This window comes from Oncorhynchus kisutch, linkage group LG9 (genome assembly GCF_002021735.2).
Source record: "Oncorhynchus kisutch isolate 150728-3 linkage group LG9, Okis_V2, whole genome shotgun sequence".
NCBI lineage: Eukaryota > Metazoa > Chordata > Actinopteri > Salmoniformes > Salmonidae > Oncorhynchus > Oncorhynchus kisutch.
The window spans coordinates 6,509,179-6,527,941 of NC_034182.2; the positions used below are offsets into that span (position 1 = coordinate 6,509,179).

Consider the following 18,763-nt stretch of genomic DNA (forward strand, 5'->3'; position numbering starts at 1 on the left):
AAATTACTTCTTTTAGCAAAGAGCAATTTATCAGTATTATTCCAACCTCAGTGTGGATATATATATATATATATATATATATATAAGACAATCACGTTTTTGCCTGCACTGGGCCTTTAAGAGGTTAATTTAATTAAGTCTGTGCGATATCCAAACACACCTGTTCCCACATGACAATTAAACGGTATACAATATATCTATTTGTGCAAAACTGTCCCCTAAGGCTCACATCTGCCAAAGTTAAATTAAATCTTGCACGTTAATAGACCAATGCAAATATTACTCCTAGGCTATGATGTCATGTCTCCTACAACTTTCAAAAATCATATTTAACGACATGATGCAGTTCAATGTCATGAATCGAAATTCCCATTGATCTTATTTGCGTAAAACTGAGCAAAAATATTTTTGTGTAGTCCCTTAATGTGATTGACCAATGTAGGCTTATTGGTGTGTTTACGCCAGTGGCGATTGATGGTGTTAGTGGCCTTGTGTGCCACTATGATGGGTTATTCCAGAGTCTGTGATGAGCGCTGCGGTCGGTAGGTGTCTGTATGATAATAAGTTAGTGTGCACGGCGTGCATGCAGTCAGTCTCTGATGGAACTCAGTGGAATACAGACTGGTGCCGCAACTGAGGCAGAAGTCGGGACAATTTCACTTCAATTTTGAGTTTATTACTCAATTTTATATGATATTTTATTTTCTCTCACTTCAAGGGTGATCACACTCGGTTAAGACTGGGAAACAATAATGACAGTGTATTCACACGTTGGACAATACATAGTCTGACTCTCAGAAAGCATAAGAGGAAGAGAAAGCACTGAATAATTTTCTGTGCTCTATCAATCTACAGTTAAGTATTTGTTCCAAGAAAACGAGCAGTGTTGCGTTTGTGTGCGCGTGGATTTAATTTTCGGATATCTATCACTGTGTCAAGCAATATTGGACCAGTCCTACACAAATCTAGGCTGTGCTGATGTCGCCCGCGGACAGACGCACCGCTGGATTGTAGCAGTGCCGATGGATTAAAGGGCAACCTTAAAACCATTTGGAGGGCGCGAAGGTAGCGGGCAGCAGGTATGACAATCATGATTTTAGCATACTTGGTCAATTTTGTGCGCCCTTTAAACCATTGTGGTTCAAGTCCCTCTGGAGCTTTTCTATAGTGTCTGGCTTGACCTTTCAGTAAGAGTCAATGAGGCATCCTAGCTACTGACACTTTTTTTCTTTAGTGTGCGCAGTCAATCATTTTTTTATTGCGTGCTACAAGACAATTAGTCTACAAGGAGCTCACCTTCTAGGCACATGCCATTTCAACATCTAGTTTTGATTTACAGTTGATTGAGTTGTCAACTAACTTGAATTCAATGTGAAATAAACAATGTCACCATGTCATTGGATTTAGGTTAAAAGTTGGGTGAAAAAAAGAGGACCTTTCCTTAGTCAATTACTTTTTGCAAATCCTATCAGTTTTCCACCTTGATTCAACGTCATCACATTTGTTATTGTTGAAATGATGTGGAAACAATGTTGATTCAACCACTTTTTCCCACCAGTGGGCAATCTCAACAAGTTCTTAACTTGAATCTCATCAATATCCAATCAGGTCTGAAATAATTAGCGCGATAATGACTGGGTTCGTTTTAGTCTTGATGTTGATCATACTAGCTCACAGCACGAGTTTAATTGCCAGTCAATCGCCCTCATCTCGAGAAAGTGCACCTCGAATGATGTGTGGACCAGCATTTATTAGGCTATGCTAACAGCATCCGCTCATTATTTATTTTCTCTAGATCAAAAGTTTAACCACTGAAATGTCTGGCATCATTGTAACTATTTAGATTATAATTAGACATCCCTTAATCCTTATGTCCCCTAAATATGGTTCAACTGTCAAATTAGTTGTCTATTTGGTCTTGGGGCCGTCAATAAGGGAAAACCATATATGGTGATTCTCCATCCACTCATTTTATGCACAGACATCCATTGGTCTGCCGACAGTGCAACCATTGTTTATTCAGTGGGCTGCCATACAAGTCAGAGTTGCTGCTTCAACATTGGTCCACTGTCAAGGTCCAATACTAAATAGGCTTGTAAATTCACAGGCTAAAAGCATCAGAAGGGAAAGTGTGTCCTCTGGATAGTCATGCAACCTAATGACTAGCTGTTCAACCCAAGACAGTATACCAGAACAAAAGCATAGGGGATTTATGTAGGCCAACTGAAATCTATGATAACATTTAAAAACACAGGGATGCAAAACTACAAACACGCTCTCTCACTGTGGAGAAGCCAAATGTGTTTTGGTCTTTTCAATCAAATAGGTTGTCTGTCTCTTTCTATTTTTATGTGTGCCTGCACCTTACACCCCTCCATACCAATTCAGAGGCACAAGGTGTTCTTGCATCACCACCAGCAGCGTAAAGATTTACTGAGAGGCTTGGTATGAAATGGACTTCAAAATGTGGTCTCATCCTACTGGCAGCCATGGCAAGCTAATGACAGCCTTGATACATTCCATGATACACTATAAATTATATCAAGTAAATGTGGAGTCTGAAGAGCATTGTGGTGTTCAGGTATGACGTTATCATAAATCTCAGTCAGTAGAATATCTAATATCTATCTATCTGTTTGTCAGGCTGCTACTTCTTAAAATATCCCATATTTGTATCTCTCCTGCTCATCTCGTCTCACACTGACATTGTTAATCAGATGACATGAGCATTTGTCACCAGTGACAATTATATTACACCTCAGGGAGAGGGCAATACGGACTTCAAAGACAGGAAGAATTTGCACTCGCAGGAGGACGAACACGCACGTTAGTGAACACGCACACACAGGTGCATGCATAGTAGTTAATCAACATCAATAACATCTACTGATAACTGCCTCAACTCCCTCAGACAGACAATTGATGGGCACATCCCTGGCTCTTATCAGACTGGCTACACTGTGAGGGGACATATCACAGAGGAATGCCCTCTCCAGCTGGGTGACCTGGTGCCAACTGTCTGCAGCTGTCTGGCCAGAGCCGGATGATGATTCTCCAATGTCACATCCCTGGTGTGTACTGTGCCCTTTCCCATTCAGGGCATTACCATTGATCCATCCATCTATGAATTTGAGAGTGGTTACATTTCCCTCAGCTCATTCCTTTATTTGATCAAATAAAGTGGCAGGGGTTAGGCTGTTGAAATGACAGATTAGGCCTTTAAATGAGCAAAATGTCTTATTGGTGGGTTATGAACCCTACATTGACCTGCTGCTATATTAACCCATAAACCATTGTGGTTTAAGTCCCTCTGGAGCTTTTCTGTAGTGTCTGGCTTGACCTTTCAGTAAGAGTCAATGAGCCATCCGAGTTCAGGGGTTCCCAAAGTGGAGACTGAGGAGATACTGCAGGGGGTCTATTGCAAGACCTCAATATATGTCTATATATATATATATTTTTTAAATACCCTTTTATGAATATTGCTAGCAAGAACTATTTAATGAATTTTGTATGAGATGCGTGGAAAAAGTTGAGGGTACGATACAATGTAATATTATTCATCCACAATTTCTGTTCTTAACCTTTTAGATGCCCAACATGGGCATGGGAGGCTCACAGGGATATTTGTATCCACAGTACTCCATCATTTACCATTTTTTTCTACTTAATTCTTCTTGTATTCCCCCAAAATGTTGTTTTGAACATAATGCAGTGTAATTTAAGCTTTAAAACTGCAACTCGTCACGACTCTCGTGGGTTGAAGAAGGAGACCAAGGAGCAGGGTGGTAGGCGTTCATATTTATTCAACTGAACACCGCAACAAAATAACAAAGTAGAAACATTAAAGCGCACAGTTCTGTCAGGCAGCTAAACAGAAAATAACTACCCACAAAACACAGGTGGGAAAAAGGCTGCCTAAGTATGATTCCCAATCAGAGACAACGATAGACAGCTGTCCCTGATTGAGAACCATACCTGGCCAAAACGTAGAAATAAAGAGACTAGAATGCCCACCTTAGTCACACCCTGGCCTAACCAAAATAGAGAATAAAAGCCTCTCTATGGCCAGGGCGTGACAGCTCTTTTACTCTGCCCTATGGCAAAATGTGTAGAATTGCAAGAAATTAGCTTTAAAACTGCAAAATGTTCTCTCTGATTCCAGAGAATGTAAAATGTTCTTTCTCAGGGTCCGAGACTTGATTAGTCTGGCCATGCACTGCAGAAGTCATAGTAAAACTGCTTGTATGCTATTTTAGTCACACTCTAAATAGGAGTTGTGTTCTGGTATTCTGAGAGTGTCCCTGATATATTTGCTATCACAAAAGGTGTCCCAGATGCAAAACAAGATTGGGAACCCTTCTCCTAGTTCACTGACAGCAACCTTTTGACGACGTGCTGATGTTTAGTTTTGGTGGTTCAGCTGACAGTTCTGTGCTGTAAAACTCATTCCACGGTCACAGATTGATAAGGGTCACAGGTACATGACCTATAGTCCTAATGGTGATTCTATAAAATCAATACATTTTGGATTTAATCTAGTAGACAATTTCTCTAATCAGGCCTAGATTACATGGGTAGAATATCCTTCAGAAGGACACACAGACAAACTAAGTAGATGTAGCCTATGACCTTAAGTACTTTTGTCACAACTTTTAATATCATTGTGACATATCCGTGGTGTCACTTGAAAGACATTGTAATGTGATACATTCTATATTACTCCGCAAAGAGAGAACCTATACTGTAGCTCTCGACTGTTCTGGGCTCCATTTTCTTTGTGATCAAAACAAAAGACTTCAGAGGCCAAGCTCTCGCTCCTTTCTCCAGAAACTATAGAAATGTATGAAAAAAATTGGTCGTTGATTGGCACCCGCTGTGCCTGCGTTTGATGTAAGTCGGAAGCGAGGGCTTTTTCCCCCTCTCTCTCTGCCTGCCCCATTCTTTTTGATCAGCCTTTTCCAATTGGAGTTTAAACAAATTCACCAGCCGCAGAATAAATAAGAGAGCAGAAATGCCAAAATAACAGCAAGTCCCGCCCCTCACCACCTTCCCTATCTAACACAACCCCCCCACACACACTCTTAACATACACCTCATAGATGTTATTTCCCTCTCTCCTACTCTCTCCCCCTTGCTCTCTATCCAATCTTCCATTTGTGGGCTTTGGCACTGTAGTGCCAGGGTTTTGATAGGTCCTCTCAGGATCCATTTGCCAATGCCGTGCGGATGCGTTCGTTAGCATCATGTCCGCCTTCGTTAGTCTTTGTTTAGAGGCGGAAGGCTTTGTTCCTTTTCCAATTTAACACATTGTCCGTGGTGTTTTCGACAATGTTCGCATCTCTCTGCCTTCTCCATCTCTTTTGCGCTCTCTCACTCTTTTATTATCTCTCTCTCATTCTCTCTTTCCCCTCTTGTCTCTGGAGAGGTACATTGTATATTTCACCATGAAATAATACAGAGTGAAGCACAGCTGTTTGGCACTGTGTTGTGCATCACATGCTTCTATAAGTGGTGGTTTCAATTTAGTAGGAGGAAAGAGGTTTATAGTAGGATTAGCTATTGTGAAATATAGAGCATTTCACCATGCTTTGAGTCACTTCCTGTTTGTGTGTTCTACTGACTAAAGCGTACCACATTGGCCTATCAAACTGGCCCTGTGAATCGTCTGTTTACTGTGGATGGTGATGGTTTTAAGTGGGTGGCCGAGAAGGTCTTTGCCGTTGTCGACATTCGGCTTCAGCAATTGAGATGTGAGGCCGCTACCTTTTTAGACCCACAGACAACATTACTTACACAATTATAAAACAGTAGGTTATTGATTCCATGTTGTTGACCATGTACCACGTACTTTTAACCAAAAATGAAATGTGATGACATTGAAGCAATGTGAAAAACTGATTGGATTTTCAAAAAGTCATCAGTGTAAAGGGAATTTCGTATTTTTTTCACCCAACTTTTAACCTAAATCTAATGACAGGGTGTTTGGTTGAATTCACGTTAGTTGACAACTCAACCAAATGTAAATCAAAACTAGACGTTGAATTGACGTCAGTGCCCAGTGGGATGCTTTGTTTCGGATTCCATGCTCATTACATGCGGACTCCATGTGTGCACACCAATCGAACATACTGTATCTATAACCTCTCCCTTTCTCTATACTTGTGATTGTCTCCGAAGATGGCTGGCAGCCATTGCTGTCCCAGAATCCTTCTCTTCTGGTGCGGTGGCTCTCACATCCCCTTCCTCCCCCTCTTACACCCCCTCCTTCTTCATGGGCCATCCTCCAGCCATCTGTGATCCTGTTTCACACCGCTGGTCTGCGTCCGCCTTTTCCCCACCAAGGCCGTTTTATCTCTCCTGCAGGGTCTTAGCAGGGCTCTGCGTGTGGCCCAGTGGCTTAAAAACATGCGGCCTTCACGCAGCTTGCCAGCAAGGCCCAGAGAAGTCGCCACAAATACCAACACACTATTTTCGTTGCTTTTTGTTGGTTTGTGGGGCAAATCTGTAGCTACATCAAACTGTTGTTTACCAGTAGGTCTCTGGCTCTTCAGAACTGACAGCATTAATCCTTTGAGCTAAAGCCAAGGTTATAGCTCCTGGAGGCAATTGCTGTCTTTGGGTCAAAGACAAGGTGACATCACAACCTCCAGGCTGTCAATACCTGACTAGAGATTTAGACTAGCGCCCTTTACAAATGTCTGGCATCACACATACCTTCAACATAACTATGCAGTGCAAATAGTTTAGCAGATAGCTTACTTCCTGTTCAAGTAAAATACATTTGTATTTGTAACATGCTTTGTAGACAACAGGTGTAGACTAACAGGGAAAGGCTCACTTACAGGTCCTTTTCCAACAATGCAGAGTTAAAAATAAGATAAAAAAGGAATACACAGTGAATAAGGAATAAAAATAACATGTACAAAATATCATGGCTATATACAAGGAGTGAAACAATAACATGGCTATATACAAGGAGTAGAACAATAACATGGCTATATACAAGGAGTAGAACAATAACATGGCTATATACAAGGAGTAAAACAATAACATGGCTATATACAAGGAGTAAAACAATAACATGGCTATATACAAGGAGTGAAACAATAACATGGCTATATACAGGGAGTAGAACAATAACATGGCTATATACAGGGATTAGAACAATAACATGGCTATATACAGGGAGTAGAACAATAACATGGCTATATACAGGGAGTAGAACAATAACATGGCTATATACAGGGATTAGAACAATAACATGGCTATATACAGGGAGTAGAACAATAACATGGCTATATACAGGGAGTAGAACAATAACATGGCTATATACAGGGATTAGAACAATAACATGGCTATATACAGGGATTAGAACAATAACATGGCTATAAACAGGGATTAGAACAATAACATGGCTATATACAAGGAGTGAAACAATAACATGGCTATATACAGGGATTAGAACAATAACATGGCTCTATACAGGGAGTAGAACAATAACATGGCTATATACAGGGAGTAGAACAATAACATGGCTATATACAAGGAGTGAAACAATAACATGGCTATATACAAGGAGTAGAACAATAACATGGCTATATACAAGGAGTAGAACAATAACATGGCTATATACAAGGAGTAAAACAATAACATGGCTATATACAAGGAGTGAAACAATAACATGGCTATATACAAGGAGTAGAACAATAACATGGCTATATACAAGGAGTGAAACAATAACATGGCTATATACAAGGAGTAGAACAATAACATGGCTATATACAGGGAGTAGAACAATAACATGGCTATATACAGGGAGTAGAACAATAACATGGCTATATACAAGGAGTGGAACAATAACATGGCTTTCTACAGGGAATAGAAGTACCAAGTTGAGGTAATTGAGGTAGCCCTGTACTCTACATACAGTATAGGTAAGAGTAAAGTGACTAGGCAACAGGATAGATAATAGACAACAGCAGCAGTGAGTGTGTGTGTGTGTGTGTGGGGCGTCAGTATGCATGTGTGTGGGCGTAAGTATTGTGTGTGTTTTGGGGTGTCAGTGTAAGTACTGTATGTATGAATGTTTGGGTAGTGGCCAGTGTGTGTCCATAGAGTCAGTGCAAGAGAATTGGTGCTAAAAAGGGTCAATGCATTTAGTCCTGATAACCATCTGATTAGGTATTTAGCCGTCTTGTTTAGAGGTCTTATGGCTTGGGGGTAGCAGCTGTTCAGGGTCCTGTTGGTTTCAGACTTGGTACAATGGTACCACTTGCCATGCGGTAGCAGTGAGAATAGTCTGTGGCTTGGGTGGCTGAAGTCTTTGGATAAAAAATGTGACACCGCCTGGTATAGAGGTCCTGGATGGCAGGGAGCTCTGCCCCAGCGATGTACTGGGCCGTACACACTACCCTTTTTAGCGCCTTGCGGTCGGATACCAAGCAGTTGCAATACCAAGTGGTGGTGTAGCTGTAGAACTTTGAGGATCTGAGGGCCCACGGCAAATCTTTACAGCCTCGAGGGGGAAGAGGTGTGGTCGTGCCCTCTTCAAGAGGGGGAAGAGGCGTTGTAGTGCACTCTTTAAGGCTGTGTTTGTGTGTTTGGACCATGATAGATCCTTAGTGTTGTGGACACAGAGGAACTTGAAACTCTTGACCCGCTCCACTAATGCCCTGTTGATGTGAATGAGGGCATGCTCAGCCTTCCATTTCCTGTATTCTACGATCAGCTCCTTTGTCTTACTGACGTTAAGGGAGAGGTTGTTGTCCTGGCACCACACTACTAGGTCTCTAACCTCCTCCCTATAGGCTGTCTCATTGGTGATCAGGCGGGGTGTTGGAGTCGTGTACGGAACACGCAGTCGTGGGTGAACAGGGAGTACAGGAGGGAGCTAACCACCCACCCCTGTGGGGGCCCCTTGTAAAGGGTCAGTGTGGCAGATGTATTGTTGCATACCCTCACCACCTGGGGCCAAGCCCATCAGGAAGACCAGGATCCAGTTGCAAAGGGGGGTGTTCTGTCCAAGGGTCCATTGCTTAGTGATAACCTTCAATTTTTATTATACCTCTACAATTGATCAGAGGAAAAAAACAAGTAATTAAAATAAAATCTCTAAAAGATAGGTGTCTTCAAAATCCACAGAAATGGTTCATTGATGTGCGCTTGGCGTCATTGTGTTGGTGGGAGATCCACTTGTTGATCATGTCAGGTCTGTCAGGTTGAATGGGAAGCATCGCCGCACAGCTATTTTCAGGTAATTCCAGAGATGTTCGATCGGGTTCAAGTCCGGGCATTCAGAGACATGTTCCAAAGCCACTTCTGTGCCTGTCTCACTATCACACACGGGGTCTCACTATCACACACGGGAGGATTAAATTACAGGAAAAACAGAGCTCCAACTAGAAGTGTGTCACAAAACAAACAATACTTCACAATGAGGGGGTGCAAAAACACTAAATAGTGTGTGATAATGACATACAGGTGTGTGAACAGGTGATCAGAATTCAGGTGATTGGGATCTGGAGAGTGAGCTGCGTTCAGGGATCGATGTGTTTGAGAGTGTGAGCTGGAGAATGGGCTGGAAAGTGAGCTGCATTCAGGGGATCTATGTGTTTGAGAGTGTGAGTTGGAAGCAGACGTTATAGTACCCAGGTGGCCTCCCCCGGGAACGTGGAGCTTGGCAGTCAGGACGGTTATGGTGGAAAGCCAGGATCATGGCTGGGTCGAGGATGCCCTGAGACCCAGGACCGTTCTTCGGGTCCATACCCCTCCCAAACCACCAGGTAGTGGATGTGACCACCCAGGCGCTTGGAGTCAAGGAGGGCTTGGACAGCACAAGCTGGTGCACCACCGATGTCAAGGGACACGTGGAAGGATGAGGAGATCCGGTAATGGTGGGGCAACTGGAGATGGTAGGTGACAGGATTGATGCGGTGTTATTTTGAAGGGACCTATGAACCGAGGACTAAACTTTTTGCAGAGATCATGAAGCCGGATGTCCTGGGTGGAGAGCCACACATGTTGCCCAGGGTGGAAGAGTTGAGTAGGTCGGCAACGCCGGTCAGCGAACTGTTTCTGAGAGAGGGAAGCTTGATGTAGGTGCAAATCTGCGGTCTCCCAAACCTCACCCCGTCTAAACCACTCATTAACGGCAGGCACAGTTCCAGACTCTGTCTCCCAAGGGAACATGGGGGGTTGGTATCCGAGGACACACTGAAAAGGAGTGAGATATGCACCAGGGAGTTCTGTTCTTATTCGGCCCAGGCTAGATAGTGACTCCACTCGTGTGGTTGATGGGTGCAGTCCTGGCTTAGGTACTTCCCTAATTCCTGATTCAGGAGTTCCGTCTGCCCATTGGTTTGGGGATGGTATCCGGAGGATAGGCTGATGGAGACCCCCAGTCGGTCGCAGAAGGCTCGCCACACCCTGGAGACGAACTGGGGTCTCCGAAATGATGTCTTCTGGGATCCCATACTGACGAAACACCTGTTGGAACATGCACTCAGCCATTTCCATGGCATTAGGTAGATGCGGAAGGGGGAAGAGTAGGCACATCTTGGAGAACCGGAGGCAGGATGGGCTTGGGAGCTGGGTTAGTTGAAGGGGAGTCAAATAGACAGGAGAAGGAATCTGCCTTCACATTTTTTGCCAGGCAGATAGGTGACAGTGAAGTTGAATCGGGTGAAGAAGAGTGCCCAGCGAGCCTGTCTGGTGTTGAGCCTCGTAGCACTTCTTAAGTACTCCAAACTGAGGTGGTCGGTAAGGACAAGGAATGGGTGATGAGCTCCCTCTAACCAGTGACGCCACTCGATAGCCATCTTAATGGCGAGGAGCTCTCGGTTTCCGATATCATAGTTCCTCTCAGCGGGTGACAGTTTCTTGGAAAAGAAACAACATGGGTATAATTTGGGAGGTGTCCCTACCCGCTGAGAGAGAACTGCTCCTACACCGACCTTAGATGCATCAACCTCCAGAACAAAAGGAAGGGTAGGATCTGGCTGCCTAAGGATGGGTGCAGAGGTGAAGAGGCATTTCAAGGTCTCAAATGCAGTAAGGGCAGTGTCGGTCCATTAGAGGGTACAGGTTTTTTGACTGGTGAGAGCTGAGAGAGGAGCGGTTGTGCTGCTGCAGTTTCGGATGAACCAGCCGTAGTAGTTGTAAAATCATAGGAAACGTTGCAATTCCTTTACGGTGGTAGGTTTGGGCCAGTTAAGCATGGCCGTGACTTTGCCTTAGTCCATGTTAACCCCTCTTGGTGTCAACACAAAACCTAGGAAGGTTACCGTAGTAATGCTGTACGTGTTCTGCAATGGAGTGAGAGTAGATAAAGATATCGTCAATGTACACGATGAGGAACTGGTTGATCATGTCCTGGAAAACTTTATTCATGAAGGACTGGAAGACTGTGGTAGCAGGTATTTGTAGTATTCGTAGTAACCCCTAGCGGTGATTAATGCCGTCTTCCGCTCATCTCCACTTCGGATATGGACCAGGTTGTAAGCACTACGTAGATCCAGTTTGGAGTAGATGGTAGCCTGTCCAACTTGTTATAGTGCGGCCGGAATCAGAAAAAGGGTGAAGCGATTCTTGATGGTAAGGTCATTGAGGGGTCGGTAATCTGTGCAGGGACGGAGACTACCATCCTTATTTTTCACAAAAAAGAAACTGGATGCGGCCGGAGATGTGGATGGACGGATGAATCCCATGTCAAGGGCCTCTTCGATAAAGGTGCCCATAGCCTCATTCTCTGGAATGGAAATGGGATAGATCCGACCCTTAGAGGGTGAGGCCCCAGAAAGGAGGTTGATTGCGCAGTCCTCTGGGAAATGTGGGGGCAGAATGGAGGCCTTTTTCTTGCTGAAGACACTCTGGAACTGGGCATATACAGGTGGGATGTGGGTTGGAATGGCAGACTCCGATCCTTCTTTAGAGGTGGCTCGACAGGGTAGATTGAAGCAGTTCTTAAAACAGGCGGGAGACTATGACAGCAGTTCCCCTTGCCGCCAGGAGATGGCAGGGTCGTAAAGGGTTAGCCAGTGATGACCGTGGATGAGGGCTTCTTTAGAGGAAGACAACACCATTAACTGAATGACCTCAGAGTGAAGGAGACCAATCTGAAGGGTGATACTTTTGGTCATGTGAGTCACAAGACCAGTCCCGAGAGGTTGTCCGCGCATTAATCCTAAAGGGAGGATTAACAGGGATTAGTTTGACAAACTGTTTTGCTAATTGTTCGTCAATGAATTTACCTGCGGCCCCCAAGTCCCTCCATAAACTGAGTGACCCCATTTGCAGAAAGAACAGCCGGGATACCAAACTGCCTTTTGGTAATACTCAAAAACGTAGAGATGCTTACCCGGGCGGAAGTGGGGGGGTTGTGGTCACCCTTTCGTGAGGGGCAAATGGGACAGCTATTGAGTAGGTGGATACTCCACAATAGAGGCACAGGCTTTCACGTAACCTCCGATGTCTCTCGGCAGGCGTGAGAGGAGCGCGGCCGAGTTGCATGGGTTCGGGGCCATTAGACTGTGGTGGACGAGAGACCAGTAGGTTGCCAATGGATAAGGACATCTGGATGTATTGGTTTAGGTCCGTTAAATCTCCTTTGCAGGCCAGTTCGGTCTGTAACATCCAATTAAGACCCCACTGGTAGACTGTAAGGAGAGCTGGTTCCCTCCATCCACTGCCGGCAGCCATGGTGTGGAACTCCAGGGCATACTCAATGGTGGAGCGACGGCCCTGTTGCAGCTCACATAACAGGTCCCCGGTGTGACAACCTGACACTGAATGGTCGAACACCTCCTGCGTGGAAACGTGATTCAGAGGACAGATCAGAACTTTGAGCGGCCCATAGGGCTGTGACCCAATCCAGAGCTTTGCCTGTGAGTAGGGAGATGACGAAGTCCACCCTGTCTTTGTCAGAGGTGAAGTCAGAAGTCAGTCTGATGGTCTATGTACAGGTTACACTGCATGAGAAATCCTTGACATTTCCCTGGGAACCCGTCGTATTTATTAAGCATGGATATGGGGGAGATGAATGAGAGGAGGCTGTGGCACCTGATATTGGTGAAGGAGGAATGGACTGGCGAAGGTGGTCGCAGAGTTCATCGATTCGTTCCTCCTATTGGGCTAGACGTAGCTGCAGCTCCGCTGAATCCATCTGTCGTTTTTGGTGATGTATTCTGTAATGAACACGATGGGAGACAGAGAGCTGGTTTCAAGCGCAGGAGGTGTTTATTATTAAAGGACTACAGGAGGAGGCAGGTAGCTGGGTCCAGGGGTAGGCAGAAGATCATACACAGGGGGTCCAAACTAGGCAACAGTACAGGCAGGGAAAAGGCTAGTAACGTCATCCGGGAGATCAGGCAATAGGTTGATAACAGGAAATCCAATAGGCTAAAGTGCAGGCAGGGAATAGGCAAAAGGCGTCGCAGGCAAAAACTGTCCTACACGGGAAGATTAAACAGTGCTCCGACTAGAAGTGTGTCATAAAGCAAACAATACCTCACAATGATGGGCTGCAAAGAACTGAACTTAATAGTGTGTGATAATGACATACAGGTGTGTGAACAGGTGATCAGAATTCAAATGATTGGGATCTGGAGTGTGAGCTGCGTTCAGGGTATTTATGTGTTTGAGAGTGTGAGCTGGAAAGTGGGCTGGAAAGTGAGCTGCTTTCAGGAGATCTATGTGGTTGAGAGTGTGAGTTGGAAGCAGATGGTACAGCAGTGGTACTTAAGAAAAAATACTACTTTACTAGTTTTTTGTGGTATCTTTACTATTTATATTTTTGACAACTTTTACTAAACTACATTCTGTCAGAGTCGTGTGTACAGGTGGCAGGGAAGTCAGGCACAGGAGAATCAAACTGAGTGTAATGGAGTTATTTAATAACAATGAACGAAACATACTCCAAACACTAAATGTAACAAATAACAAAAATGAGTACAAGGACCCGATGCGCACCAATAGAAGAATATATACAACACTGAAATACAAACAATCTCTGACAAAGACATGAGTGGAAACAGAGTGTTAAATACACAACAGGAAATGAATGGGATTGAAACCAGGTGTGTAGGAAGACAAAACCAATGGAAAATGAAAAATGGATCAATAATGGCTAGAAGACCGGTGACGTCGACCGCCGAGCACCGTCCGAACAAGGAGAGGCTTCGACTTTGGCAGAAGTCGAGGAGCCGCGCGTCGACACCGGCCTCAAGGACGACCCGGTGAGCGAGGTGCAGGGCAATCCGGATGGAGGCGGTGGAATTCTTGCAACATGGAAGGATCTAATACGTCCTCCAACGGAACCCAGCATCTCTCCTCCGGACCGTACCCCTCCCAGTCTACGAGGTACTGAAATCCAAGATGGATCGAACGGAGTACGCCGGGACCCCCTCGATGTCTAGAGGGGGCAGAGGAACATCACGCACTTCAGCCTCCTGGAGCGGGCCAGCCACCACCGGCCTGAGGAGAGACACATGGAACGAGGGGTTAATACGGTAATTAGTGGGTAGCTGTAACCTATAACATACCTCGTTCACTCTCCTCAGGACTTTAAAAAGGCCCCACAAACCGCGGACCCAGCTTCCGGCAGGGCAGGCGGAGGGGTAGGTTTCGGGTCGAGAGCCAGACCCTGTCCCCTGGTGCGAACACCGGGGCCTCACTGCGGTGAAGGTCTGCGCCAACTTTCTGGCGGACGTGGGCGGCCTCCCAGGTTCCCTCCGCGTGCCCGAACCAATTGTCCACCGCAGGAGCCTCGGTCTGACTCTGTGGCCAAGGAGCCAGAACCGGCTGATACCCTAATACACATTGACAGGGAGAAAGGTTAGTGGAGGAGTGGCGTAGAGAGTTCTGGGCCATCTCTGCCCAGCGCACAAACTTCGCCCACTCCTCCTTCCTGGCAATAAGACCGCAGAAACCTACCCACATCCTGATTAACCTGCCCATTACCTGCCCATTACTCTCAGGCTGAAAACCTGAGGTAAGACTGGCCGAGACCCCCAGACGTTCCATAAACGCCTTCCAGACCCTTGATGTGAACTGGGGACCCCGATCAGACACTATATCCTCAGGCACCCCATAGTGCTGGAAAATGGGTGTAAACAGGGCTTCTGCAGTTTGTAAGGCCGTAGGGAGACCGGGCAAAGGGAGGAGACGACAGGACTTAGAAAAACGATCCACAGCGACCAGGATCTTGGTATTACCCTGTGGAGGTGGAAAATCAGTTAAACAATCCACCGACAGGTGCGACCACGGCCGTTGTGGAACGGGTTAGGGTTGTAACTTACCTCTGGGCAGGTGTCTAGGAGCCTTGCACTGGGCGCACACTGAGCAGGAGGCAACTCTAAATATATATAAATATAAATCCTCACGTCCTTAGCTAAAGTGGGCCACCAGTACCTCCCATCAAGACAGCGCATCATCCGACCTATCCCAGGATGACGTGTGAGCCCAATAGATCAATCGGTTGCGGACAGCAGACGGAACGTACATACGCCCAGCTGGACACTGACGGGGAGAGGGCTCTGCACGTGACGCCCGCTCAATGTCCGCGTCCAGCTCCCACACTACCGGCGCCACCAAGCAAGAAACTGGGAGTATGGGAGTGGGATCCATGTGTCATACAGCCGGGACAATGCGTCTGCCTTAACGTTCTGGGAGCCTGGTCTGTAAGAGGGTAAACGCAAAACGAGTGAAAAACATGGTCCACCTTGCCCGAAGAGGATTCAGTCTCCTCGCCTCCTGGATATACTCCAGATTTCGATGGTCAGTTCAGATGAGAAAAGGGTGTTTAGCCCCCTCAAGCCAATGTCTCCACGCCTTCAAGGCTTTTACGACAGCTAACAGCTTCTTCGAAAAGAAGGCACAGGGGCGGAGCTTCAGTGGATTACCCGAACGCTGAGAGAGCACTGCTCCTATCCCAGCTTCGGATGCGTTCACCTCCACTATGAATGGCAAAGAGGGATCCGGATGAGCCAACACAGGAACCGAGGGAAACAGAGTCTTCAGGTGCCTAAAAGCCCTGTTCGCCTCAGCCGACAACTGCAAGCGCACCGGTCCCCCCCCTTTAGCAGTGAGGTAATGAGAGCAGTAACCTGACCAAAACCCCGGGTAAACCTCCGGTAGTAGTTGGCAAACCCTAAAAAACGCTGCACCTCCTTTACTGTGGTGGGATTCGGCCAATTACGCACGGCTGCAATGCGGTCGCTCTCCATCGCTCTTCATCTCCACTCCCCCACTCCGATGCCCTAGGAAGGAGACAGCTTGTTGGAAGAACAAGCATTTCTCAGCTTTGACATATAGATCATGCTGCAACAGGCGAACAAGCACTTTGCGCACCAGGGACACATGCTCGGCGCGTGTAGCGGAGTATATCAGGATATCATTGATATATGCCACTACAGTGGTAGTAATAAGAGGTGTAGGGTAACTGTATCTCACTGTGACTTTATTGAGACCTCGATAATCAATGCACGGGCGCAAACCGCCATCCTTCTTCATCACAAAAAATAAATTTGAGGAGACGGGTGAAATGGAGGGCTGAATGTACCCCTGACGCAGGGATTCGGAGACATATGTCTCCATAGCCACCGTCTCCGCTTGCGACAGGGGATACACGTGACTCCTGGGAAATGCAGCGTCTACCAGGAGATCTATCGCACAATCCCCCCGTCGATGGGGTGGTAATTGAGTCGCCTTCTTTTTACAGAAGGCGAGAGCCAAATCGGCATATTCAGGTGGAATGCGGACGGTGGAGACCTGGTCTGGACTTTCCACCGTAGTAGCACCAACGGAAACCCCTAAACACCTACCTGAGCACTCTCACAACCACCCCGTGAGAGCCCTCTGTGGCCAAGAAACAGTGGGGTTATGACAAGCTAACCAGGGTAGGCATAGCACCACAGAATACGCAGGAGAATCAATAAGGAAAAGAGTCACCCTGACCCTAATGGTCGACTATCCAAGGAATGAACAGGGAAAGGCATATCCACAGGAACAATGGGGATCCCTAAACTATGAGTTAAACTTTTATTAAATTAAATTCCCAGCCGCGCCTGAATCTACTAGTGCCTTATACTGGGAACGCGGGGAAAATTCATGAAAGTGACAGAGACAAACAAATGTGCAACAGAGGGCTCTGGATGAGAATGGTGCCTACTCACCTGGGGTGATGCCAGAGTGCCCTGCCTGCTGCCTCTATTCCCAGAGGAACCAACCCGGCACCGACCAGCAGTGTGACCTCTGCGGCCACACATCGAGCGGGAACCCCCTCCGGTCTCCCTGCGCACCATCCCTCCCAACTCCATGGGTACGGGAGAGAGGGTGCGGGAGGATGGAACAACCAGACCCCGATCTAGAGATCCAAGAGTAGCCAGCATGTTGTCCAGCCAGATGGACATGTCCACCAGCTGGTCGAAGGTGAGGGTGGTGTCTCTACAGGCCAGCTCCCGACGGACGTCCTCACGTAGACTACAGCGGTAATGGTTGATCAGGGCCCTGTCGCTCCATCCCGCGCCGGCAGCCAGGGTCCTAAACTCCAGAGCAAACTCCTGTGCGCTCCTCGTCTCCTGCCTCAGATGGTAGAGGCGCTCACCCGCCGCTCTGCCTTCGGGTGGGTGGTCGAATACTGTCCTGAAATGGCGGGTGAACTCCTCAAAATGGTCCAACGCCACATCTTCTCCACACACAGCGCTGGCCCACTCCAGGGCTTTCCCGGTGAGGCACGAGACGAGGCTGTAACTCTTCTATAGGTCTGATGGAACTGGGTGGACCGTGGCCAGATACAAGCTTACTTTAAGGAGAAAACCTGGCAGTATCTCCATTGTACCCCTTAGGCAGGGATAAATGGATCCTGCTGAGTTCAGAAGGGGAAAAAGCGTTCAAGGGAGACCCCGGATGTGCTGGTGAAGGCGCTGGAAAAAAACTCCCTGTCTCTCCCAGTGGGTCATATTCTGGACAACGCGATCCATGGCGGCGCTCAGATTGTCAATCATCTCCATTTGTTCCATGACGTGTTCCTCCACCTCCATGGCCGAGGTACCTTCTCCTGCTGACTTCATTTTATGGGTCAGAGATTCTGTCAGAGTCGTGTGTATAGGTGGCAGGGAAGTCAGGCGCAGGATAATCAAACTGAGTGTAATGGAGTTATTTAGAGCGTTGGACTAGTAATCATAAGGTTGCAAGATTGAATCCCCGAGCTGAAAAGGTACAAATCTGTCATTCTGCTCCTGAACAAGGCAGTTAACCCACTGTTCCTAGGCCATCATAGAAAATAAGAATTTGTTCTTAACTGACTTGCCTAATAAAATAAATATTTAAACCAAATACTTTTAGACTTTTATTCAAGTACTATTTTACTGGGTGACTTTCTCTTTTACTTTAGTCATTTTCTTTGAAGGTATCTTTTACTTTTACTCAAGTAGAAAAACTGGGTACCACTGGCTGTGGGGATGTTTTTCAGCGGCGGAGACTAGTCAGGGTTGAGGGAAAGACGAAGGAGCAAAGTACAGAGTGCGCTCTGGCACTAGGACTGGGGTAAAGTTTCACCTTCCAATAGGACAAAAACCCTAAACACACAGCTAAGTCAACACAAGAGTGGCTTTGGGAAATGTCTCTGAATGCCCGGACTTGAACCTGATTGAACATATCTGGAATTACCTGAAAATAGCTATGCAGCGACGCTCCCCATCCAACCTGATAGAGCTTGAGATGATCTGCAGAGAAGAATGGGAGAAACTCCCCAAATACAGGTGTGCCA

The 18,763-nt window shown here is 46.4% G+C and overlaps 1 protein-coding gene across 1 annotated transcript in view; it reads left to right on the forward strand.

Annotated features, from left to right (window-relative positions):
- Window positions 1-589: 589 nt before the first annotated feature.
- Window positions 590-18,763, forward strand: part of LOC109896380 (chemokine-like protein TAFA-2) — a 63,597-nt gene continuing 45,423 nt past the window's right edge. The window contains exon 1 of the mRNA XM_020490627.2: window positions 590-1,079. The gene's annotated coding sequence lies outside the window, so the exon portion shown is untranslated. The remainder of the gene's footprint in view (window positions 1,080-18,763) is intronic.